This window comes from Lissotriton vulgaris, chromosome 5, assembly GCF_964263255.1.
Source record: "Lissotriton vulgaris chromosome 5, aLisVul1.2, whole genome shotgun sequence".
NCBI lineage: Eukaryota > Metazoa > Chordata > Amphibia > Caudata > Salamandridae > Lissotriton > Lissotriton vulgaris.
The window spans coordinates 1,600,046,046-1,600,072,724 of NC_141693.1; positions in this window are offsets into that span (position 1 = coordinate 1,600,046,046).

A 26,679-nucleotide genomic window follows, 5' to 3' on the forward strand; every position below is an offset into this window, starting at 1 on the left:
TTAAACAGGAAGCTATTGATGGGATGCGAAAAAAGGTGGATGGAGAAATGAGCAAGTTGTGTAGAAATGAAAATATGTGCAGATCCAGTTTGAAGAATAACAATATTTTAGGGTTGACAATAGGCAGCTGTCCTGTATGGGGATTGCACTTTATCTGTTTGAACTGAGGGCCCCATTGACAGCGATATTGAGGGAGAAGGTTTCGTTGTGAGGGCTGGTGTAGGGCTGGTGTAGAAATGTCCTCCGTACGAAGGGTTTTTCTGAGTGGCAGGTTGTATGGTTTGAGAATATGGTGCACTCATGGTTGGTCTTGCTACTGTTTGGGCCGATCAGCGTGAGGGAGAGAACAAGATATTGGGATGGGGCATGGTGAGTGAAGAAGAAATGCGGTTAATGGAGTATTTGTCTTTGAGAGCTGATGTCGTTGACGGCTATTTTAAAGGATAAATGTCAGGCTGTCAGCAGCACAAGTTTGTAAACAACACCACTAACCTTTCTCTTGTCACCAGCAGGGGCGATGGTAGTTTCTTATTTCCCCGACATCCCTTTAATCCAACCCCTAACAGAGGAACGGGAATCCTGCTGTGTGGAATCAAGCCCAGGGGAAATGGGAAAGGGATAAAATAACAAACTTGCTGAAAGCGCTCTGGTATTTTCAGGGTCTGATCTAGGAGATTGTATGGCACCAGTATGGAAGCGACCCAGCAGGATAGGAGAAGAAAACACAACAGATGAATGGGAGCTTACTCTGATGCACACTGTCAAACTGAAGACTTGTGTACCCACTCACCAGAAGCTCAGCAGCTGGAATACCTAAAACTATTCACCACATAATAGAGATCCAGAACAGTGAATATAGTATAGTATAGTATAGTATAGTATAGTATAGTATAGTATAGTATAGTATAGTATAGTATAGTATAGTATTTGTTTATTGTTTCAATTAATTAAAATTGTTACAAAAGGAAACTGGTTGGGTTCGATCATAAATAAGCATGGGCATTTCATTTAGCAAGACTGTTAATCATGAGGTCTGACAGAAAACAACATAAATAGTAATAAGCCACGGAGGAGATCTCGGCCACTGAACTCGTAGCATCTCATGTGCCTCCTGTGCTAGTAAATGGTTTGTCTGTTTTTGTCAAAGAAAAAACAATAAAGACCAAGCAAGGTTTTTTTTAAATCTTTTTTTATTGTTATTTATGAAGAACAAAAGAGACACAATGAACGTCATCGCCACGCAGGGCGGTTATTGTATCAAGTCAAGTCAAGAATTTTTATTTGTTTTGGTACTCAATTGAGGACCACAGATTTTAAAAATTGCGCACAGTTTGCTATACAATTCAATACATTTTCAAAGAAACTTTTAAAAATGTATATATTTTATAGCAAACAAATTCATTCGGCGGCCGTTTGCATATTAATAGCAGATCTTTAGCAGTGACAATCCTACATGTCCGATAGATGGGATCAAGGCATGTTAACCGTGCATTTACAACTTTGGCATTTGGGCATATAAATTAGAGATGCTCGAGGTTCTGGTTACCCCCTGACAGAGAGAACATAGCGGAGAACTGTCTGGTCTCCAAGTTGAGGTAAAAGTTAACACGGGTAGTATACCCAGACGCAACATCGTAATTGACCGCCTTGCACCGTGTGCAAGGGAATAGTCTAAGTAAGGCTGTTCATGCTTGTACTCCAGAGACTCAGCATAAGATTTGTACAGAGATAAACTAATACAGTGTAAGTGGTCAAGCTCAAAACTCAATTTGGGGGTAAAGTTTTTTATAAAAGTTTGAGTTGTGCAGGTGACCAAGATAACAAAATTTCAGAGCTAATTTTTGCTAATTGAAATGCCGCTGTCATATTTCTGAAAAAGATAAAGTGAGAGGTATCCTTATCAAATGTCTCTATCTTTAACAGGCGTCGTAAAGTTCCTTCTTTAGAGTGGAGAAGGTTATAAGCCCACCTGATGATGTTTGCTACGGCTGTAGCGTAAGCACTGGTGATCGAAAATTCGAGTCTTAGTGCCTGCACTGGTGTGGATGTAGAGACTTTCAGTATTTTCTTTAGTATTTTACCTTCTTTTAAATCCATGTAGGACCATTGTTTTAAGGCAATGTGTTCAGAGGCATACGACAGAACCGGAGGAATCTTTGCTCTGTAAACTTTTATAAGTGCAGAAAAATGCCTGTTTCCAGTAGCTGAGTACAGTCGCGACATGGCCCCAGGATGTAAGTCACATTTCCTTTTTAAATGGTTTATTTGTTTGGTGTTTTTCATGTTATGTGAAAATATCCTGCCTAGGTAGGTATATTCCTCTACCTGCTCTAACCTCTCTCCACCCAACTTCCAGCAGTACTTAACGCCTTTTTTCTTTCTTGAGAATGCGACCACTTTGGTTTTATTTATATTGGGAGTTAGAAAATTGTCTTTAGAATAGTTATGTAGGATATCTAGAAGGCGTTGTAGTCCAAAAGGCGTTAAATCAAACATAACTATGTCGTCCGCGTATAACAGAGCGTGTATGCGTTGAGCGGCGATCTTCGGAGGCGTACATAACCCTTGTTGCAGATGAGAGGGTAGGTCACTTAAGTACAAAGAAAATAAGATCGGGCTAAAAGACACCCTTGTTTGAGGCCATTAGACGTACATATTATCTTAGACAAACCCTTGTCGCTCCTCATTTGAACACGGCACCATGTGTTACTGTGGAGATTCACAATTACTTGAAGTAGTGGTTCAGGGATTCCCATCCTCCTTAATTTATTCCACAGGGTTGGTCTGTCCACTCGGTCAAAGGCGGTGGAATAATCAATAAATGCTGCGTATATGGGTTTTGATTTCCCTACTGTATATTTATCTAAGATGGTCTGGAAAATTGCTATGCTGTCGGTAACTGAATGATTGGGTCGAAATCCGGCCTGAAACATGGGTATTAGACCCTGTGAAAATGCCCAGATTTTTAGTCTGTCCAGTACTTCCGCTGCAAAGATTTTCCCGGAAGCGTCCAACAGCGCTATTTGTCGGTAATTTCCCGCTATATTTCTATTTCCTTTTTTATATATAGGAATAATTGTACTTCCCTGCCAGGACTTCGGTATTTTGCCAGTGTCAAAGATGTAATTGAACAAAGGCGAGAGCGTCAGGCTCCACTCCTTAGGGTCAGCTTGGTAGACCTTAATAGGGATCTGGTCAGGGCCTGACGCGCCCGTGCTTCTTGCCTTTCTTATGTTCGTGGCAATGGAAACTGCCGAAGTCTTGATGATTTTGGTGTCTTTACTTTCCGTCTCATGATCTAGAACCTTCCTTTCAGAAAAAGATGAATTAGATTTATATAGGTTGCTCAGGTAAATGTCCCAGTCCTCCGATGATACAGGGATAGCTTCCAGCTTCTTTTTAGATCCAGTCATTTTAGCAATCAAAGACCAGTATTTACGCTGATTACGTTGTTTGGCTGCTAATTGGATGTCAACCCAGTTAGAGTCCTGGATCTGCTTTTTATGTTTAGTTTTCTCTCTTTGTATTTGATTCTTTAGTTTGTTAATTTCCACCCTATTTGCCGTAGAGAAATTCAAATACTGGGCTCGGATAAGTCTATTAAGTTTTTTTACAGTTGGTTGATTCCGTTTTTTATTCTTATTGATGATTTACTTTTCGAGTGTCTATGCTGTTGTAATTTATTTTCGAGCGCATTCTTAAGATTGTAGACTATATTTTCATAGTTCGTTATAGGATCGTCTGAATGGATGTTAGTCAGCAATTGGGTGTGGGCAATTAAAGCTTTTATATAGTCCAAGTTTTCCGAGGACCAATAAATCCGACGCTGGGCTGTATTTACTTCGATTGTAGATTTTTGAAATATTGGCTGATAGGCGAAGGTGGTGGGTGCCGTCCAGAGAGTTGTTAGATGTAAAAGAGCGTGATCGCTCTCTTCTGTAAAATGGATTGTGAGGTGAGTAATTTGTTCCTTTTCATCCATCCCACAGATGAAATAATCGAGAGTAGAAGAAGTTCCATTTCCCTGTCTAGTATGTGATGCTGGTATATCTCCTTTAGTATTACCATTTAGGATTGTCCCGTTTATGCTGGGGAGGAGTGATAGTAATGATCTTCCTCTCTTATCTGATTTGGCTCCCTTGGGGAGTTGTGGGAGGGACGTTTCGAAAAATTCTTCTTTAAAAAGTTTTGCCCATTTCTCGATTTCACTATTTGAAATTTTGCCATTCAAATCGCCCATTATTATGTATGGCATGTAGGAGGGATCGTCAAGTATGTGGATAATAGTTTCCATTAAGTGATCAAATAGGGTATCATGTTTGTTACTCGGAGGAGCATAGATGTTAAAAAGCAATATTTTGTTCTGGGCGGCTGTTGATTGAGTTTTAAATGACACCTTAATGCATTGCAAGTTATCTAAGTTTGTATCTATGATTTCTTGAGACCAAGAGTATTCCTCGCGTAGTAAAATTGCCAAACCACCCTTTGCGTGGCCCCTATTGGATTTTTTTGCGGGAATTTTGTACACATAGTATCCTTTTTGAGAGAAGGTTGTGGTTGACCATGTTTCCTGTAGAGCAAGAATATCCGGATGATTTTTTGTGGCTTCTATCATTTTTTTAGTAGTTTACAGGCCATATTCCATGTCGTAATCGTCAAACCTTTGCTAAACCCAATGTTGTTGAAGGTTAGCCGTTTTTTTACAGTTTAAAGTCTCCGATATCCATGCCCAAGATTTTATAGTTTTTCCAACGTCACTTCGTTCTGACTCTTGGGACCATACTGTCCTTTCACCTTGAGTTACTTGAATTTTTAGTGTGTCATTTCCCATTGCATTTGGTGCAAGGTCTCCCCATTTGGTATGAAAATTTTTTTTTCTTTGATCAAATAGTCCAATTGATCCGTTATTTTGGATACTTTTTCTAGGTTCAGATATTAAAATCACATCATAGCCGTTTTTATGTAGGATTTCCTTCTCTCTAATTATTATTCCTGGGAGTACTGGAGATAGAAATGAGACTAGTGCTAGTTTATCATTTTCTTTGTTCGGAAAGAACACCAAGTCTATTTCGTTACTTGTAAGAGATTGTAGAGATGGTATTTGTTGTAGGAGATTGATTATTCTGCCTCGATTAAATGGCAGATTGTCTGTAGGAAAAAGTTCTTCAATTATTACATGCTTTGATGGTGTTCCTTCCCACGGCTGGGATTTGCTATCATGTATTTCTTTTGTGACATTGATCTTTGGCCCTGTTGTTTTTGTTATTGGGGCCGGACGATAAACTTCTGCTTTAGGATTCAAAGTTTTCACCATCGGTGTTGTTTGAATAACTGAAGGTTCCGCCAGTGTAGGAGTAGAAGAAATTGATTCGGCGTTTTGGACCTTTGCGGGATTGATGAAGATAGTAGATTTTTGGAATTTAAGTTTACCCCCTTTTTTCTTTTGAATTCTTCTTAATGGCTTTCTTCTCCTTTTGTTGCCCCTGGCTTCTTCCAGATCATTAGTTCTTGGAGTCTTCTCCTTTTGGTTTGATTCCGGTTCGGTGTGGACTCTAGTTATCTCTACTTTATTATCGCGGACAATTGGATCTAAGTCAGTATGATTAGTGTATTTTGAGAAAATGGGGTACTGTTTAGTTGTATTTTTAGGAGTATTTTTAGGATCTTCTCTGAATAGTCTCTTAAGAGAGTAAGTGATAGGAGATTTTTTCTTTTTTCTTAATTCCTTCGTTTTTGACTCTATTATTACTACTTCCGTAGTTTGTGAACTTGTTTCTCGTTTTTGTGGAGACAGAGTTCGGTTTTTTGGGTCATCTTCCAAATGTGGCATGTTATCTGTTTCGTGTTGTTTTGTCAATACGTTAATTAGATCTTTTTTCCTTTTTTCTTCCACTAGGAATTTAAGAATACCTATTTGTACATCGAGGGTGTCATCTGAATTTGCTAGGATTTGACCAAGATGAGTGAGGACCGATTCCAAAATTTCCTGCAGGGAGAAAAGAGCTTTTGACAGGGGAGAGACAGAGTTTGCAGAAGTTAAGTTTGGAAAAAAAGGATCAGTAAAGGTCGCATGATTTGAATAATGATGGGGTGATTTTTCAGGAGAACTGGTAAATGGCTGTTTTTGGCTTAATGGTAATTCCGATTTTTTATTTTCTGTTTTCGTGATATTACATGCGTAATCCTCTAGGCAGAATTGACTTTCCAGAGGTTTTATAGGGGTTAAGGATTTTATTTAAAACGTCTCATGGGCCGATTTTTGAGGATCCTCTGCTAGAGAGATCTTTGTTTGATTACTCTCAGAAGTTATGGAGCTTTGGTTGTGATTACATTGGTGGGAGGAAAGTAGCGACTGATTTTCGACCTTAGTATCCATGAGTTCGAGCTTATTTTCTACTTCAGGAGTGATGATTGATGAATGATTTTTCAAAGGTAGAGTGGAGAAATATTTATTTATAGCTGATGTACAGGATAATTGACCGGGTTTTAGTGCTTTATCGGATGATTTTTTGACAGCTTCTTCAGTGCCCATACGCCTCATGTATATTGTGCGTGATCGTAACTTTTTTAGTGCCATTAAGGAGACCAGTAAGTCTACTGAAGGTTTTATGAAGTTACTCTTGTTTCGGAGAAGAATTTTAAGGTTGACTTAGGTAACAGGTTAGGGCCAGTTGGAAGAGTGAGAATGTATTATACTAACAAAGAGTGAGTAATATAGTAATCCGCGTTCCTTGGCCTGTATCAACTCCTAGATGAGTCAGTTGTTAATGTGCATGTCTCACCTTGGATATTTGCTGTTTGTTCCCGTTACTCATGAGGTCCAGAGCAATAAACGAAAATGGGGTGGCCCGTCCCGTCCTCGTTCGTCCCCGGACGGCCAAAGACGGCCCGCCCTTTGCCCGGCCTTCGCCCGCGCGCGTCCCGCGTGAGCGAGGCTAAGTTGAGTAATGACTTGTTTTACAATAGGGGGCGTGGCACTGGAAGGGGGCCCGGCTCTCACGGGAAGAGGATCCAGCAGGGAGTGTTGTTTGCTGGTCCTCGCAGTCCCGGGGCCGGCGCCTCTTCCTCCTCTGCAGCCACAACGTTGATTCCTCGGTGTCAGGCAAGGTCAGCAAAGTCTTTCACCTTATTAGCAGCTTCTTAGCAGGAGCAGGTTAGAACGCGGATCCCGATGCTTCTCTTAGACGAGCGGCACCCGCAGAGCGGGGGCCGCAAGAAGTTATCGGTGCTGGCTGGAGGTGTGGCACTGGAAGGGGGCGCGGCTCTCACGGGAAGAGGATCCAGCAGGGAGTGTTGTTTGCTGGTCCTCGCAGTCCCGGGGCCGGCGCCTCTTCCTCCTCTGCGGCCACAACGTTGATTCCTCGGTGTCAGGCAAGGTCAGCAAAGTCTTTCACCTTATTAGCAGCTTCTTAGCAGGAGCAGGTTAGAACGCGGATTCCGATGCTTCTCTTAGACGAGCGGCTCCCGCGGAGCGGGGGCCGCGAGAAGTTATCGGTGCTGGCTGGAGGTGTGGCACTGGAAGGGGGCGCGGCTCTCACGGGAAGAGGATCAAGCATGAGCGGATTTTGCGGATTGGCAATCCGCGAATTTGCGGATTTGCGAACTCGCAATCCGCAAAATCCGCGAATTCCCGCGAATTTGCGGATTTTTTTTTTTTTTTGTGTTCGCCCGTGTTTCTGCCAGTTCGCGAGGGTTTTTACAATTTCGCAATTTGCGAACTTACCTGTCGGGTCGCAAGTTTTGCGAACTTGTTGTTTCTACGTGTCCAACCTGTTTGGGACACTCTTCTTCATCACTGCCACTCTCTGTCACCACTGCCACTCTCTGACTACTCATGCCACCCTCTGGCCCACCCATGCCACCCTCTGTTTCATCACCACACCCTCTGGTTGTCCAGTGTACATTATTTTCGGCAAAGCAAAGCACACCTTCCCTGCCTCAAGTGACCTGAATTAATTTGGGGCTGATTAATGTGTCACAGAATATTTTTTTAGCTGGCACCTGCTTCCTTAGTGCGCCCTGATTAGTGATCTTTTGCACTTGCTAAGTGCTTTCATTGTTGCAAAATTAGTTACAACACCTGCCCTGCCCCAACTGACAATAATGAATTAGGGGCTGATTAATGGATTTTAACTTCCAGCCTGGCTCCTGCTTGTCTCCCTTAGCTGTAATTCATGACCTTTGTGGCATATGTGTAACTATTCTGAGGTTCAGAGCAGGGTCACATAATAGTTTCAACTGGCAACTGAACTCTGGAGGGGCCCCTCAGGAAGCACTACAGGAAATGGCTACTAATGATGTGCCTGAACTTTTGAACCTGGTAAGTAGTTACTTTCAGTTTTGCTTAGATCGTATTTCTGCAATTTCGCACTTATTCGCGGGGCGCGAACTCACGCGAACAGTGCGAGCAGTGCGAGCAAAATCCGCTGCTCGCGGATTTGCGGATTTTGCAGGAAATTCGCAAATCTCGCGGATTGCGGATTTCCCGAAAATCCGCAAAATCCGCGAGCGGAACGGATTTTCCGCCCATGCCTAAAGAGGATCCAGCAGGGAGTGTTGTTTGCTGGTCCTCGCAGTCCCGGGGCCGGCGCCTCTTCCTCCTCTGCGGCCACAACGTTGATTCCTCGGTGTCAGGCAAGGTCAGCAAAGTCTTTCACCTTATTAGCAGCTTCTTAGCAGGAGCAGGTTAGAACGCGGATTCCGATGCTTCTCTTAGACAAGCGGCACCCGCGGAGCAGGGGCCGCGAGAAGTTATCGGTGCTGGCTGGAGGTGTGGCACTGGAAGGGGGCGCGGCTCTCACGGGAAGAAGATCCAGCAGGGAGTGTTGTTTGCTGGTCCTTGCAGTCCCGGGGCCGGCGCCTCTTCCTCCTCTGCGGCCACAACGTTGATTCCTCGGTGTCAGGCAAGGTCCGCAAAGTCTTTCACCTTATTAGCAGCTTCTTAGCAGGAGCAGGTTAGAACGCGGATTCCGATGCTTCTCTTAGACGAGCGGCTCCTGCGGAGCGGGGGCCGCGAGAAGTTATCGGTGCTGGCTGGAGGTGTGGCACTGGAAGGGGGCGCGGCTCTCACGGGAAGAGGATCCAGCAAGGAGTGTTGTTTGCTGGTCCTCGCAGTCCCGGGGCCGGCGCCTCTTCCTCCTCTGCGGCCACAACGTTGATTCCTCGGTGACAGGCAAGGTCAGCAAAGTCTTTCACCTTATTAGCAGCTTCTTAGCGGGAGCAGGTTAGAACGCGGATTCCGATGCTTCTCTTAGACGAGTGGTTATTGTATCTAATCTAACAATTACATATAATCACATTAAACACTGTCATGGCTAGTGCATCATCCCTGCAAGGATACGACAAACATGCACTGTTATTTTATGATCATGATGGAGATAGAGACAACGGGCTCAAACTGTCTCCAATATCAGGGGCCTCTTCCACTTGAGTCTGCTGTAAGAGATATTGCAGCAAGGGTACCCAAATGTCCTTAGGCTTAGAGGATGTAGGAAATTCTTCCGTGAATATTTCAAGATTATCTTTACAGTGAACCAGATCAAGGAGCCAATGTTGGAGACGGGGAATTAGTGTGCTCTCCCAGGTGAACGCTACACGTCGTTTAGCCAATAACAGTGAGAGTTTAACAAATCTGCCGAGCACTCCCTGCAGTTCAGGAACATAGCTAAGCAGAAACACCACAGGTGTGCACTCCATGGTAGCTCCGGACATTCGCTGATTGCAATTCAGTACGTCAATCCAGTATTTGGCCACCGGTGCACAATACCACGCCAGATGCCAGAAGTCAGCATCCAGATGTCTGCATCTTTTACAGTTACTCGCATCTCGAAGGCCACACGTATATAGTTTAAGAGGAGTGGGGTATCCCTGGTGGATGTATTTGAAATGTATAAGTCTCAGGTTTCCATTGGAAGTGAGTTTGCCTGTGAGGGTGCAAATCTGTTCCCATTCGATAGGTGTCAGTGGTGGGTCAAGCCGCTCGTTCCAGCGACTTAGGCTTCTGTCAGTGCAGCTCTCCATTTCCTCACGCACTGCCCTATACAATTTAGTGACCATCTGACGCCGCGTGGGAGCTACCAGTAATAGCAGCAGGGCTTTTGAGGTATCGGGTTCAGCAGCGAAGGAGGTATAGTGTTATTGGAGTGCAAGTTTCAGACAATGGAGCGTGAATTGAAATGAGAGACTGATTAACAATGTGTTGCATGTTTGCGGCCGTGAGAAAATGTTCATCAGGATATGTGTCCCGCATATGATCTAATCCCACCTCCTTAAGCAGCTTCATCGACACTGACTCGTGCGTCACCGAAAGCGCTGCATGATGTGCTAGTGGTAGTGCAGGTGCATACAGGGGGAGCTTATTCGTAAGTTTCCCAATCGACTGCCAGGCTCCTATAGTGACATCCAAAGTGTTGATTTCGGCCCTTGGTGTGCCTCTACGTGTGTGTGTCAGCACTCCAGCAACTGGAACAGGGTGTGCATCCCCATCCTCTATGGCTACGTAAGGTGTGAAAGCGTGTGGGTGATACCAATGAAACGCATATTGCGCTTGGGCACATAAATAGTAAAGATAGAAATCTGGGGCGTTAAAACCTCCCCTTTCATAATCAAGCGTGAGTGTCCTCCAGTTTACCCGGGCTGCCTTGCCTCTCCAAATAAGTCTTAACAATTGAGTGCGCACCGCGGTGAAAAATTGGGCCGTCAATTTTATAGGAATGTTACTGAAAAGATACAAAAAGCGAGGCAGAATTACCAATTTAATCAAGGCGATACGATCTCCCAGTGAAAGAGGCAATGCCGACCATCTGTCCACCTGTTGCTCTAAGTCCGCGAATGCCCTGCCGTAGTTTCTCTTATGACCAGTTCAGGATCGCGGTGTACCCCCACCCCCAGATATTTAACCGGCCCTGTGGACCACAATAGTGGGTACTCCATGCTAGGTGGAGTGGTGATTGCCGTCAAAGGTATTATAACCGATTGATCCCAATTTATGTTGAGGCCTGAAAATAAACCGAACTGGATATATTCCCGCAGTACCTGAGCAAGGTAATGCTGTGGCTTCTGGATAAATAAAACCATATCGTCGGCGTAAAGGGATATGCCCACTGGGCGGTGGTGAAAATTGAGTGCCGTTGCCCTGTGCCTTTGTCTAATTACACAGGCCAAGGGTTCGAGCATAACGGCGAACAATAGCGGAGATAGTGGGCATCCTTGTTGTGTGCCACGTTCAATACAAAAAGGTTTGGAAGTAAATCCCTCTATCCGAACCATCGCTGACGGTTCAGTATACAATAGCTGCACCCATCGCAGGAAGACAAGCGGAAACCCCATGCAAGTTAAAACATGGCTCCTGTACGGCCATTCGATCGAGTCGAAGGCTTTCGCCGCGTCGAGCATGACCGCCGCTGCAGGGAGCTCCGGACTGAGCACATGAAACATGGCAAATATGGTCCGCATGTTATGGGATGTCGATCTTTCAGGTATGAAGTCTGATTGATCCGGTAAGATCAAAAAGGGCATTAATGGTTGAAGTCTTGTAGCTAATATTTTGGCAAGAATTTTTGCATCCAGATTAATTAATGAAAGGGGACGATACGAATCGCACGCGGACTGAGGTTTATTTTTCTTAAGCAGCGCTATGATTAAGGCCGAGAGGTGTACATTGCTTTATAAAAATCTCTGAATTGGTCCACTATATCCAGGGGTGCATAGTACTCTGTACCCTGCTCATCCACTATTTTAGAGATATGATGATGAACAGTTCTGAACTTCAGTTTGAAGGCCAATTGTCTGCCCGGCCTACCCCCTTCCCCGTATGATCTGGCAATGTGTCTACTTGAGATATAGTTGACCTCTTGTTGAGCCAGTGAATCATGTTCCCGAAGCGCCTCATGCAGTCGAGGTAGGGTGGATGTGCAGGGTGCGGATGCATATTCCCGTTCGAGGACCGTTAGCGAATATTCTAATTTCTGAAATTGACCCCTAATGTCCCGTAATATTCCAGCTGTGGTGCTGATACAGACCCCGCGTATAGTAACCTTGAAGGCCTCCCACAGTGTGGCCACGCTGTCAACTGTACCCCCGTTAAATTCAAAATACTGCGTTATCACCTTCCGAATAGTGCTTTCATAAACAGGATCCAGGAGAGCTTCTGCGGCGAATCTCCAGTTAAATTGACGTCGCAGGTTCGAGGGAATAAGGAGCTCTAGCCGCACCGGGTTTTGATCGGACAGTGTGCAAGGCAGGATCTCAACCCCCGTGACCCAGTCATTGGCTTTCGCACCCAGGAGCCAGTAGTCCAGGCGGGACCAGCTGTGGGGTGTTGGTGTAGCATGGGTACCTATGCAAGTCTCCGTGGGTCTGGTGTGCCAGACGTCCAGTAGCCCAAATTCCGTCATGGCGTTTAGTTTACAGTGAGCTACCTTGAGTTTGCGAGAAATGTGGGGACTTGATTCATCAAACAGTGGATCCAAATGTGTATTAAGATCTCCCCCACCCACAGTATTGTGGAGTCCGGCCAGTGGCGGAGTTCATGAAACATGCTGTGAAATACCTGTGGTTCATCCACACCCAGGCCGTAAATGTTTACAATCGTGATCAACGTCATACCTAGTTTCCCATGTACCATGGTACAGCAGCCTTCGTAGTCAGTATATGTATGAATGGGTGTAAATAGTATACCCTTTTTAATCAGGATCAGAACTACTCTAGAGTAGGCGGAGTAAGATGAAGCTAATTTATACCCGGCCCATCTACGTGCTATCCCCTCTTCTGACATGGTGGTGAGGTGGGTCTCCTGTAAAAGCGCAATGTGTACCCCCTGTCTATCCAAATATGCAAATATTCTTCTGATCTTTTGAGGAGTTATGAGGCCCCGAACGTTCCATGTAAGAAGAGTACAGTTGTCACCTAACACCATATTGGTGATGTAGTCGTAGCCTAAAATTACAAATGAGCATGCAACCTAACAAAACAGTACTTGAACATTCCAACACCATCCATAGTGCAATCCAGAAGAACACAGTCCAATAATAATTGGACCTATCCCAGATTCCCCCCCCCGCCCAGCGTCATGAATAGACCACCCAAATGCCTCTCTAAACGGTAATTCCAAATACCCATCTCCTCTTCCCTCCACCCACTTCAGCAACCACAACCTGCCAAAGCCATCCCAATATTTGTCCCAAAATAACAAAAAGAAAACTTGCAAAGTCAACAGTTTTGGGGATTTCCCAGTGGGGCGCATAGGGACACAGTACTCCTCCCCAATAGGTACGGGAGGTGGACAGAGAGCTGGTCAACTGTGTTCCCGCCTAGGCACATGAAGGTCAAATGTCTAAGTAATACAACAGTCCCCCAATAAAACTGAAAATCTTAACTGACAGTCCAGCAGTCAGGACGTGGCCTGCAGTGTCAGCAATCAATCCACCCGAACTCCCGGCTGAAATGGATAGTCCGTCTTTTGCTGTTCACCGGTAGCTACAGAGGAGTCATCAGCAGCGACAGGTAGTTATCGTCCGTTATCACTCCAAACTCTGTTGGTGCGCTGAGGAAGGATGTCACCTCTTCTTTGCTGGTTGGGGCCGGGTCATCGCAGATTGCCTTCATGTTGGCATGCTTGGGCGTGATGCCGTGTTCTCCGATCTCGTGCCCCAAGTATGTGACCGACGTCATTCCGAGTCAGCACTTCTCCCATTCTGCTGTTAGCCCATTGCTCTCTAGGACTCGAAGCACCATGCCCAGCTTCCTATCATGATCCTTCCGATCTTTTCCCATTACCAGTATATCGTCCTGGAAGTACTGTACCCCCTCGATGTCTTTAAAAAGGCAGTGCATCAGTTTCTGAAAAACGTCCGCTGCTGATGCAAGGCCAAAGGGCATGCAACTGAATTGGTAACACCCGAAGGGGTTATGAACGAAGTCAGTTTCTGGCTTGCTGGGTGCAGGGCTATCTGATTATAGGCCGAAGCGAGTTCAATAATGGAGGACCACTTTACCCCTTTCGTCTTGGACAACATTTATTCGATGCGTGGCAGCGGGAATTTCTCCACTATTATGCATTTATTCAGTTCTCGAAGGTCTACACAGAGACGAACCTTGCCATTTGGTTTCATTGCCACCACCAGAGCGCCAGCCACTCTGAGCTATTTATTGGCTCGATGATTCCGTGGGATATAGGCCTTGAGTTCTCCTTGAGGTCTATCCTGTGTGTGAATTTTTCCAATTTGCCGACTTTTCCACCAAACACTTTAGGAAACTCGCTCTTCATCTTCTCGTGTCCGGCCGGTGCTCCAGGGCTGTCATCAACACTTGCTTGTCTCCTCCAGGATCCAATTGTATTCCTAGGTCACCTTGGTCCATCCATCCTAGAACCGACGGTCCTATCTCTGCCACGTACAATTTCCACTCCGCACTCCGCCCTTTGAACTCAAACGTTAGGACTCTGTAACAACCATCTTAATGGTCTCACCGGTGTACGTGACCGGTCTTATGTCGGGAGGTTCTAGTCGCGTGCCCAGGCTTGGTCTGAAATTCTCCTCCCACACTGTCCTTTGGACGATGGCATACGGGGATCCCGAGTCCACTACGATTTTAATCTTCACTCCTCCTATCACCATGTCACACTGTGGCTTGCCGGAGCGCTTGCAGTCAATGCCCAGTACCTGACCTTCTACACACAGCACGTTGTCTTCTTTGTCTTGTTCTTCTTCTTCATCCTGCTGATCCTGCTTCACATACTTCACCGTGGGTCTCCTCACTTTGCGGCGGCACACCTTTTCATAGTGACCCACTATGCCACAGAACATGCATTTCGCCCTGAATGCTAGACATAGTTTGTCATAGGCCGCATGGGACTGGCTTCCACACCGGTAGCACGTGGACGTGCTTTCTTTGTTCTGCTTCCTCTGCTGTCCGGGTTTCTCCGTCCACCTGTTTGGCCCTTTACCTTCCTCTGTCGTGGTTTTGCTCCTTCCTGGTAGTTCTGCATCATCTACCTTGTTCACCATAGGCCTCTGGACAGGTTCTCTCTTGGCTGCATCAGCGCACCGTCTTGGTAGTTCAGCTTTTTTCACCATGGCAATCATCTCCTTCAGTGTGGCGTCTCCGTTTATCCATAATTTGTCTTGTACTGTTATGTTATGTTATGTTATGTTAGGTGGTATTTTGTATAGCGCTCGGCTACTCCGAAGAGTGTCCTGGCGCTTTATGACCTACAACAGAATCAAAGGGGCAGGCAAAAAAGGAACAGGGCCTACTGAATAAATAGCCAGGATTTCAGGTCCTTTCTTAAAGCCAACAGATTGGAATTCTTGCAGAGAACAATTGGCAGGGTATTCCAGAGCTGAGGCGCCAGGCGCTTGAAAGACCGGCCCACAGTCCGTGCTCTTCTTATAGCTGGGACCACAGCAAGAGACTGCGACACTGACCTCAGAGATCTAACAGGAAGATAGAGAGCCAGCCGTTTTTGAATATATTTGGCCCCAGAGTCATGGAAGGCCTTATGGGCCAGAGTAAGTGTCATAAAAACTATCCGTTTGCGGACAGGCAACCAATGTAGAGACTGCAAGAGGTCAGATGCTTTGGTACGGCTATGTAAGCCAAAAATGGCCCGCGAAGCCGGATTTAGGACCACTTGCAGCCGTTGCAGAAGGTCCTCCGGCAGGCCCAAATACAGGACGTTGGCATAGTCAAGCCGCGACCCAATAAGGGCCTGCACCGTAATCTTCCTATGCGCCAGCGGGAGCAGAGGAAGAAACCTACGGAGCATCTTCAGAAGGCCAAAGCATATTCCTGCTAAGCCGAGAATCTGGGGCTTCAGTGTCAAGCCGTTATCGACTTTCACTCCAAGGTTCTTGGCTATCGTGGTTGCGGCCGATGGAGGGAACATATCTACAGGCCACCAGTCCTGCCAGCTCGGATCAGACCGACAGCCGAAGACGAGCACCTCAGACTTATCTGAGTTGCACTTGAGGCTGTTTTGCTGGAACCATTTAAAAACAGCCTCAAGGCACCCTCGGATGCTCTCTCCGTCAAACTCCGACCCCTTCCCACAAGTGAAGAGGAGCTGGGTGTCGTCGGCATATGAAACGATCTGGGCCCCATATGACTCCGCCAGTGTCGCCAGAGGGGTCATAAAGATGTTAAAGAGAGTAGGGCTCAAAACAGAGCCCTGAGGGACTCCGACTTCCAATGGTGGCACTACAGCGGAGAAAGGGGGGGCCCGCTAGAAAAGATCTAAACCAGCTGAACACCATCCCCCTCAGACCAACCTCACTGAGTCTGGTGAGGAGACCCTCATGGGGGACGGTGTCAAAGGCCACCGACAGGTCGAGCATCACCAGCCTGGCCTTGCCTCCTCTATCCAGTACCTCCTTGATTGCCTCCGTAACTTCCAATAGCGCCGTCTCGGTGCTCAAGTTGGTACGGAAGCCGGATTGCGTAGAATGTAATAGGTTGTGGGTTTCAAGGAAATTAGAGAGGGATATGTGGATATGTTTCTCCACAATTTTGGCCAAGGCAGGCAGAAGGGAAATGGGCCTGTAGTTGGCAAAGACCTCAGGAACCAGGCTTGGCTTTTTAAGTAATGGAATAACCATCGCCTGCTTCCAGACAGAGGGGACCACTCCAGTACTGAGAGAAAGGTTCAACAAGGGATTGACAATGGGATTTATAACCTCCGCCATTCTAGGCAAAAACTTGGCTGGGCAGGGATCAAGCGGGGGACCCGACTTTAATTTAGCTAAGAGCTCCAAAGATGTACCTACGGGTAAAGATGGAAATTCCGAGAAAGAGGGCTCAGCGCTAACTCCAGATCCTACCAGGACACTAGCGCCCGGGCCTGTCACTGCCCCAGCTGATACAAAAGAGTCCTGAATGGTCTTAATTTTGGTGGTAAAAAAATTAGCCAATGAGGTCACCCAGGGTTTCGAGTGCGCACGTAGCGGCGTACTCATTTTAGGGGTGGTAAATTCCCTCACAATGGTAAATATCTCCTTGCAGGAATTAGTGGCCGCCTCAATTCTCTTAGAGAAATAAGTTTTCTTTTCAAGCAGAATAGCTTGATGGTAGGCTTTGATGGAAGCTCTGTACGCCAGCTTGGCCGTGGGGTCGTACTGACGGCGCCAGGCCCTCTCTGCGACCTTACACTGCCGCCGTGTCAAAGCCAGGGCTTCTGTGAACCAAGGAGCGGAGACACGTTTGGCAGATTTTTGAGGAGCAATTTCAGGGGCAGGTTCCTCTAGCCTTTCAATAAGCCAAGTCTGCATAGAAACCAGATCCCTCTCCAAATCCCCGGACAACGGACAAGGGAGAAGCAAACAAGCCTGGGCCAACATTTCTGGGGATACACGGTGATAGGCCCGTGGGGCCTGACAAGGACGTAAGGGAGTACTACATGGTGGGTTGTTAGTGCATAGGATACAAAATTTAATCAGATAATGGTCCGACCACAGCACCGGAGATGGAGGGGACATGTCAATTGGAGCGGTGGAGAACACCTGGTCCAGGGTATGACCTTTATTGTGAGTAGGCACAGTAAGGTAGGGGGAGAGACCGAGGGGGGAAGTGATATCACAGATTTTAATCGTATCCATATCCACTCCCTCGTCCATATGGATGTTAAAATCCCCCAGTACGATACAGTGCTCTACCCTCAGGCACATTGCCGCTGCCACTGCCTGCAACTCTTTATAAAAAGAGGCCGTAGGTCCCGGCGGTCTATAGATCAATAACCCTGCACATGATTGGTGTGAAGACAGCGATATAGAGAAAGCCAGGGATTCGCAACCTGAAATAACCTCAGTGGGAATAATAGAGCATGTTGCAGACCTTTTTACCACAATTGCCACCCCCCACCCCTGCCTTTAACCCTATCCTGCCTAAAAATAACATAATCGGGGGGGATCGCCATAGCAATGTCTGGATTCGAAGCCTCCCCCAGCCATGTCTCGGTGACAAACAAACACAAGGGCTCCTCTGTAGTCAGGAGCTCATGGATATCCAGAGCATGCCTGCTCAGCGATCTTGTATTGAGGAGCAGACACAAATGCTTAGAAGAAGCCGCACTGATAGGAGAGACACCGGCGGGGGCATTTCCCGGGATCCAGCCACAGCCCGAACATCGTCTCTTACCCCTATGCCGCCCCGGAAAAACCGTGCAGCAGGAGCTCCCTCCTCTTCTCACCCATTTTCTAAGAGCCAATAACTCTACAGCTGTATACCTCAGCATGGTACCAGGAGATGCCCAATCAGGAGTTACCTCCACCGCATCCGTCCGCCTCCGGGACGCTGACGGGCGCAGACGGGCTTTCCTTTGGCGCTCCTTAGGCGCGAATTAGGCGAGTCCGCACTGCGCGTCCGCTGCGCGGAGAGAGGACCCACCGGTTTTATGCCGTCTCAGCCGAGAGGGGTCAGAGCAAAGCGCCACACTAGTCCGCCGACCAGCATGCCAGACTCACCCCCAAGATGGCCGCTCTCGCTCCCGCTTCCACTACACTCCTCCTACGGGTCCCAGAGACCCCAGCGGCACCTAATCGGCCGTGAGGATGGGAAAACACCCGGTGTAAGCTCCTGCGCGGCGGCGCCGACACAGTAGGGCAGAGAGGAGGACTGGGCGAGGCAGGGCGAGCAGAGAACAAAGGCAAAGGCAGATCGAGAAGTTACCCGGCTTCCGCCTCAGATAACGAAAAAGGAAGTAAGGTGAAAACAGAAACACAATAAGTTTGGCACATTAAAAGCACAGTGCTAAGGTAAAAATACAGCGCTAGCAATGTCTTGTTGGTGGTGTGCATGACTATCTGGTCTTTTATGAATTAGTAGTGCAGAGCACTGAATTTGCATGTTATCGCCAGCTTCCTCAACGCAGCGACGTAGTCGTCTATGGTTTCGCCCGCTTCTTGTTTCCTCTGCTGGAAATTGTATCGGTCTATGGATGTGCACACTGCTGGACAATAGTGGTTGTTCAGATCTTCTATTGCATGTCTGAATACGTCGCCGTCTGCATTTGGTCTGGGCGTGGGCACAAGATTCTAAAATGCTCTTATCCCTTCCGGGCCTAGGTTGTGCAGGAGTATCCTCCTCTTCCTTATACTGGGGAAGGCTTCTCCGTTCTCGTCTTCCAGTGCTACAATGTAGTTCATGAAGTACTCTTTCCAGTCCTCCCACTTCATTAGAGGCTCTCCAGGCTTGGGTAAGAACGGGATCGGCGTCGTGAGTGAAGACGCCTGCGCACTCATTTCGGCGCATCTTTCTGGTTCCACCCCTGGACATTTCGGGCTACCCGGCGCGTTTGCACCCTCACCCTGCACTTGGTTCAGTTGGGGTCCTTCTGCCCCCCTTTCTCTGCTCCTCGCTGACTCCACCAGGGCCTCGACAGGGTGCAGGTAATTTCCTGTATTCACTGCCCTCGGTGTCCTTCCTCCGCCACTGTGCGCTCACCCTCTGGGTTCACCGTGAAGTGCGTCCCTTACTACACACTCTTTCTTTTTTTTGCTGTCTTGTGCCCCTGTGTCAGGTATCTCGATGTCCTTGTGCTGCTCACCTCCTTTTTTTTTTCTTGCCTCTGCCACGCTCTCCTGTTTTGTTGCTTAGTGCTTGGTACCTCCTTGCTCGTCTAGTTGCTCCTCGTGGTGGCCCACCAGTCTGTGTTTTTGCCTCTCCTTTCTGGGTCAGGTCCTTTATGCCATTTTATCATTCGCTTTCCTCTCCTAGGGCATCCCGCCCTCGTCGCCACTGTAAGGAAGCTATTTCCACTGAGAAGAACCACCAGTGAGGCAGATGAGGGGGAGCTTGGCGTTTATTATATTTATTAACATTAACAGGAGAGCGCCGGGCGTCCGATGTGCTCCGGTCGTTTCTCCCGACTCGCGCATGTGCAGTGCGCTAAAGAAAGGGCTGCTACGCCGTGACGTAGCGCGCATAAACTAGAGCACAACACTACAAAGGTTTGTACAACAAAGTACTAAGCACCACCAGCCGGTAATGCAATCAGGATTATGGTTCCGCCCACCACTGCAGCAAAACCAGGTTACAAGAGGCAGACGAGGCAAAGAACAACCAAAAACAAAGTTTAAATGTTTTCTTGGAACAGCTGGAACACGCTCCAGTGTTTCTTTGGTACGAGCAAAAAAAACAAGGTAAAGAAAAACGAGAGCCGCGGAAGGAAAAGAAAACGCGCCTGAGTTTCTTTTCACGATACAGGCGGCTCTGACCAGCAGTTAACAGAGAACACAGGGAGACACGGTATGAAGCGCACGCTTCTTCCTGTTATTACCTGGACCGCCCAATTGCTCGGAGACGATCCAAAACACGGGTCCAACTAGTGGGAGAAAAGTATCCTCGTAAAATTCAGGAAAACGCTGAATGTGCTTCACTCTGGAATCCGGCGGGGAGTACCATATGACATGACGAGCAATCCAAACTGATTGTCAAGCACCGGTCTAGGATGAAGGAGGTGCTTATGAATGGCTTGCCCTCTGCCTTCCTCGAACTTGCCCCGCTGCCTGCTGGGAATTGAAGTACATTGGGCCCTTTCTCACTTTAAACCTCGGAGCTGGTGTGTAACTTTTGCGGTAAATAGCCTATATACTTATCTTCAGGTGGGTAATCGCTACAATAAAGGAAAGTTTGGTGATAGAAAGTTTATTGGGGTTGGTTAAAATTGGGGGGACTTGGGTAAGTGTATGTCAATGTATAGTGAGGTTTCATGTAGTCTGTAAGGCAATTGGCAGGAATTTTTGATGATTTGTGATATGCACTTGTCTCATTAAAGATTCCTTTTTTCCCATTCAAGTAACATTGTGGTTTCTGTGTGTGGGTTCTTAGGGGGTGGGGCAGTGATAAGTGGGAACACTCTCCTTGGTCTTTTGGAGTGAGGTCTGTGGGTGGGTGCCATAGCTGCATAGAATATACTGGGCATGCCGTGGGTGGGTTCTCAAGCCATTTCTTTAGTAGGGCCCAAGACTAGGAACTTCTTTCGGCAGTACATAGTGAACTGCTACCAGTGGTGGTGACGTCTTTCAGAATTTTAGGCTCCCTCCTGCCCAGTTAAGATACGTTGGTGAGTAAAACCTTTAGGTTACAGGGGGCGATGAGTTGTACTAAGGGGACTTTGCCTTTGCTCCTGTACAGATAGTTTAATACAGGTCATGGAAAAGGGATTTGGTTGTTTTAAGGTGGTAATGTTGACATAGGAGCATAATTGGGGGAAATGAAGTTGTGATTGTCACTGATAAATAGGTAGGTGCTATAGAGGTGGCAGGTTATAGGCTTTTAGGATAGGTTACACTCATGGTTGGTCTCCCTACCAGTCTGTAGGATCAGCTCAAGGGAGGCAAAAGAAAGTGGGGTTGTGGGGTGGATAGAGTTATTAGGCCATAATAGCGAGTTGAAAGCAATTGTGGTTAATGGAGTTTTGCCCTTGGGGGCTGGAATTATTGACCACTGTTCTAAAAGGTGAAGGTAGTTTCAGCACAGAAGGTTTGTTGGGTTGATTGAAGGTTAGGAGAGTTGGACAGGTTTATGTTATTGTATAGTAAGGTTTCATTTAGCATATAGGCAATATCCATGATTTTTTTGCCGATTTGTGATATGCGTCTGTCTAATTAAAGCAGTCTTTTGCACATTTAGGAGAAGATGTGGTTCCTATGTCTGCACTGTCGTGTCTTAATTTGCACTGCATTATCCTGCAGCCGTTCCAGTTCAGCTTATAATTTCTGCTTGTTTTTAACTTTTTTTAAATTGGTTCCATTTTTTGTTTGCAGTTTTTTATAGCACACATTTGGCCCAAGGGCATTGGAGAGTACTAGTCTGGTACTTTACAATAGTACCAGAGTAGTACACTATTTTTTTTAGAAACCTTCCCCATACAATTTTACTCCATACTGGTTTTTCTTCAAACACATCCTTAATTGCTTGTGGCACCAGCAGAGCTGTGGACTACCCTGGAGTGGACTCTTCGAGGCCGCTGGACTGCCTTGGTCCTCTGATTTCTGGCCTCCTTCCACCTGCCTTGTGCTGTGACTTCACCCTCTGTGGGGTGTGCTAGGTCGGGAATACCTCCGGGTAACTCCAAGCTGTCCTGCAACACTTAATTCCTGTGCCAGGGTCAGACTGACTGTGCCCCATGTGAGACCATGACATCGCCCTGCGGTCCCTCGGCAGAGGGCCTTTGCACAGCTATTGTGAATCACCTATCTCTCTCCTGGGGCTGTGACTACTGTTTTGGGCTCCGCGGTCTGCCCTTCAGACCGGGGTAAGCGACGCTCTATTGTGTCCCACCCTTCTCCTGCTGCACTGCTGCATATGGCTCACGACCTGGTTATGGATAGCCGCCGCCAAGCAAACTGTTCACCAGTGCTTAATTTGAGCTGGTGGTTCCCGGTGCTCAGCACTGGCATTTAATCATCAACACCTGCGCATTTCATTAAGGACACATTCATTTATGGTAGGCACATGGAGATTAAGTGATTTGCCCCGAATAACATGATGTTGAGCGGATGCCGAGACTCGAACCTGGTCCCTAGCTTCGAGGTCGGCAGCTCTGGCCATTAGGCTACATCCTCTCCCCACTTTCATGGTTACTAATTGGTTCTGTCTTATACGGCGCTAAGAGAAATGGGCTGATGCAAGCTGCCTCCTGACGAGAGCACCAACACTTATTTTTTTTACAAATTAATCACTGCTGTCCACTCTTCACCCTGGACCTATGAGACCTGGTGAAACCGCGGGACCTGAACCCTAAGCACACCTTCTACGCTATGGGGACCCTACCCCGTACTCTCTCATATCTTGCAGGCGTCTGCTTATCCCGGGGCCTGCTCTATACCCTTTAGAATACTCACCCTGTCAATTAGCAGAATCCTAGGGTGCTCTTACAGCCACAAGGGGGTTACTGTGGATCCCCCTGCCACCGTACAGTCCCCCACTACTAAACTGGACACCATTTTAGCTGCCATAAGCTCCACTAGAGATGCATTTGAAAAGCAAAATAGACTCATTAGTGGTGGACATGGAGCTGCTACGGGATGACCATAGGAAGATGATGGACTGTGTTCACCAGGTGGAGCCTGAAAGTTTGCTGCTAGGCCCTGCATCTAAAATGCATGCTGAGGACCTGAGGACACTGATGGGCAGGGTCAAGACTCTAAAGGCTTCTATTGACGACCAGGAGGGTAGGGTCCATCAAAATAACATCAGATTGGTGGGCCTACCAGAGTGGATTAAGGGGACATAAATACTCACATTCCTAGAGGACTGGCTACAAGGGGTGATAGCCCCAGGGGGCTTGCCGAACCATTCTGTCCTGGAGCATACACACAGAGTACCAGCGCCTCCCCCAAGCCTGGAGCCCCTCCACAGCAAGTGGTGTCCAGACTATTACACTACAGGGATCTAGACTTTCTTTTACGAAAGGGATGCAGAAACTTTCCCTTTAAGGTGGATAATGCTGGGGTCTCAATTTTCCCCGATTTTATAACTGCAGTTCAGAAGCAGAGAGCTTCCTTCTTCACTGCAAAGAAGAGACTCTGAGATCTGGAAGTCCCTTACGCAGTACTGCTCCCAGCTAAATTACGAGTTTTTCAGTATGGGAAATCTGTCTTTTTCTCTACTGACCATGGCAAGATGGTCAGGCATCGACCCCACCAATGGTGCTTAGATAGAACTTTGTTCGAGCAGTTTGAACAATATGCATTGGTGTAATCATTCTGAGTGGGTTAATTTGGGGTTTGTTCTTGAAGTTCCTTGTTTTTCCCTACAGGGGAACACTTTGAGTGGGTTGACCTGGGGAATGGAGTTATTGAGTGGGAGCGTGGACACGTGGTTAGACAGCGGGATCAAGTACCATGGCTAGTGCAGGCTCCCCCATCAGGCTCCTCATCTGGAATGTGAGGAGCCTCAACTCCCTGAGAAAAAGATATAGGGGCATATTAGCAAGGCGGGCGATATGAAATTATCGCCGCTTTTGCAGCTGTTTTCGGCCGCAAAGCGGCGATAATTTCATTGCCCTATTAGCAAGCTGTCGCTAACATCAGTTAGCAACAGCTTTTAGGTGATAGCGAGCGGTTTGGGGCCCGCTTTGCATGTCAGCGATATTTATGGCTAATGACATGCAAAGTGGGCATACCCAACCTGTTAGCGACTGAAAGCAGTCGCTAACATCGCTATCGCCTATTATCAACGCAGGCGTAGCAATGAAAAAATTTGCGCTAAGCGCGAATATCGCTGAAAACTAACGCCTGCTCAGATCACTTCTTAACCTGTATATCCAATGGGAGTTGGATATTCAGGTTAAGACCCTATTGGCGTTAATGCCTGAATATCGCTGGATTTCCAGCGATATTCACGCATTAAGCCGCAATCGCCGGATATTTTATCGCATTTGAAATAAACGTTGCTAATAGCACGTTATCTCTGCGATAAAATCTGTCGATGCACTGCAATAGAAAAATTGTCGCTAAGCTTATTTAGCCATAAATGTTGCTAGTTGTTGATAATATGCCCATAGAGTCATGGCCTACATTAAGAGACATAAAGTATAGCTCACATTTCTATCACCTAACAGAGGTGGATGGGCATGCCCTACAAAACCAATGGTGGGATTGAATATATTATACAACCTCTCCCTTCTCCCGAGGAGTCTCATATGGATACTGGCGGGGGTACCCTTCCTGCCACAGTCCGAGAGTGTCGATCTAGAGGGCTAGTATGTAGCATTGGGGGCCAAAATGGAGAGAAAAGATATTGCATTGATAAATCTTCCTCTCTTCTTTTCTGTGCACCTCTCAGCACTCCTACATCACCCACTGATTAAAGGGGGCAACTTCAGCTACATAACAGTTGCGACCTTGAATAGATCCCACCCGCCATTGCCCACCTTCCCTACCCATGCTATGGCAACATTTCTTAGGGGCTGGATGTTGTAGTGGGCACTAGTAGATACTTGGAGGGAACATAACGTGCTACTCAAGGAATACTCATCTCACTGGGTTTTGCATGACATCTTTGTTCGCCTACATACAATATTTTGCAATGGACTCTTATGCAACAGGGCAAACCACTCTGAGTGCCTCTGCTAAGACACACTCAGACCAAACCCTTTCTTATTGACCCTGCGCTGGGATTCTCCTAAGCCACCGATTATGACTTGGAAACTCAACACGGACACCCTAGAAGACCCAGTTTTCCCAGACTCCCTAGAGACTACTCTCCTCAAGTATCTTGCAGAGAATGAGGGCACGCATTACTGACTGAATGTGAGACACTCAAGTTCTTGGTTCCTGGTTCGCTAGAGATACTCTCAGAACTCCATCGCAAGATTGCACAGCAAGAACAGTTGCTTGACACACTTGACATGGCGGGCCCCACAGCTCCTCTGTGCACCAGCAGGCTAAGCCCGAAAGGGAGCAAAAGGCACACAACTGATGGACGGAATGCAGAACAAATCAAAACATTCACCCCCAGTCAAGAGATCTGGGTTAAATCCATCATTCTTTTGCTCACCGTGCCACCTCAATTTAGACCTGGCCGTATGCAAATCAGTCTTGAACCTGTGCCTCATGGGAACATTCGAGCCTGAACTGCCAAGCCAGGTCCTCCTTGGACCGGAAACAAGCATCCTAGGTGCGTGAGGGGGTGTGAGGGTGTGTGAGGGGGTGTGTGAGGCTTAGGGGTGTGTGAGGCTGAGGGTGTGTGTGAAGCACAGAGGGGATGGGAGGCTGAGGGGGGGTGTGAGGCTGAGGGTGTGTGTGAGGCTGAGGGGGTGGGTGTGAGGCTGAGGGGGTGGGTGAGGGGGTGTGAGGGTGAGGGGGGGTGAGAGTGAGGGGGGTGAGGGTGATTGAGGATGTATGAGGGGGAGAGGGTGTGTGAGGGTGAGAGGGTGTGTGAGGATGAGGGGGTGTGTGAGGGTGAGTGAGGGTGAGTGAGAGTGAGTGAGGGTGAGTGATGGGGTGCGAGGGTGGGTGAAGGGGTGTGAGGGTGGGTGAGGGGGTGTGAGGGGGTGAGGGTGTGTGAGAGGGGCAAACTTAAGGGGTGGGATAGCCACAATTTGGGCAAGCCAATGGCTGTCAGGTAAGCAAAACCTAAACATGATTTGTACATTTTGCGACATGATGAAACGTGAATTTGCATGACCCTTTTTTTTTTAACTGTCTCCAATACCTGTGGCTTTTAAGCTAATTGTTAACAGAAATTGTGCTGAAAAAGCCTGTTATACCAGAGTATTTCAGTGTTGTCTTGAGGAGGATGATAACCCCGGGCTCTTGAAGGGCGGGTATCAGAGTCGTGTTAACGCACCATGAAGGAAAGTTTTGAAATATTTCATAAGTGCCCCTTCTTAACCTATGGCATTTTAACATGTTTTTGGGATGACAAGCGTGCCTCAAACTGCATGCTTAAGTTTCTTTATGAATTCGATGCTGGCAGCTATTCCACACCATTTTCAAGGTTCAGAAACTCTGCTCTGTTTTGCCTCACCATTCTCCATGGGACAGTGGTCGAGCGTTGCAAGAGCCCGCATCGAGCCTTGCCTGAGTTGCATGTTTCGATTTTAAAGCATGGGAATATGTCCTTCCTTATTATCGTTGTGAGGGCACTATTCTTGTAGAAGTAGGAATCCACAGGCTGCCCGATCAAGAACTTGAAAGTAACCCATGCTTTGCGAGGAACCTGATTTACCGTTGCGCT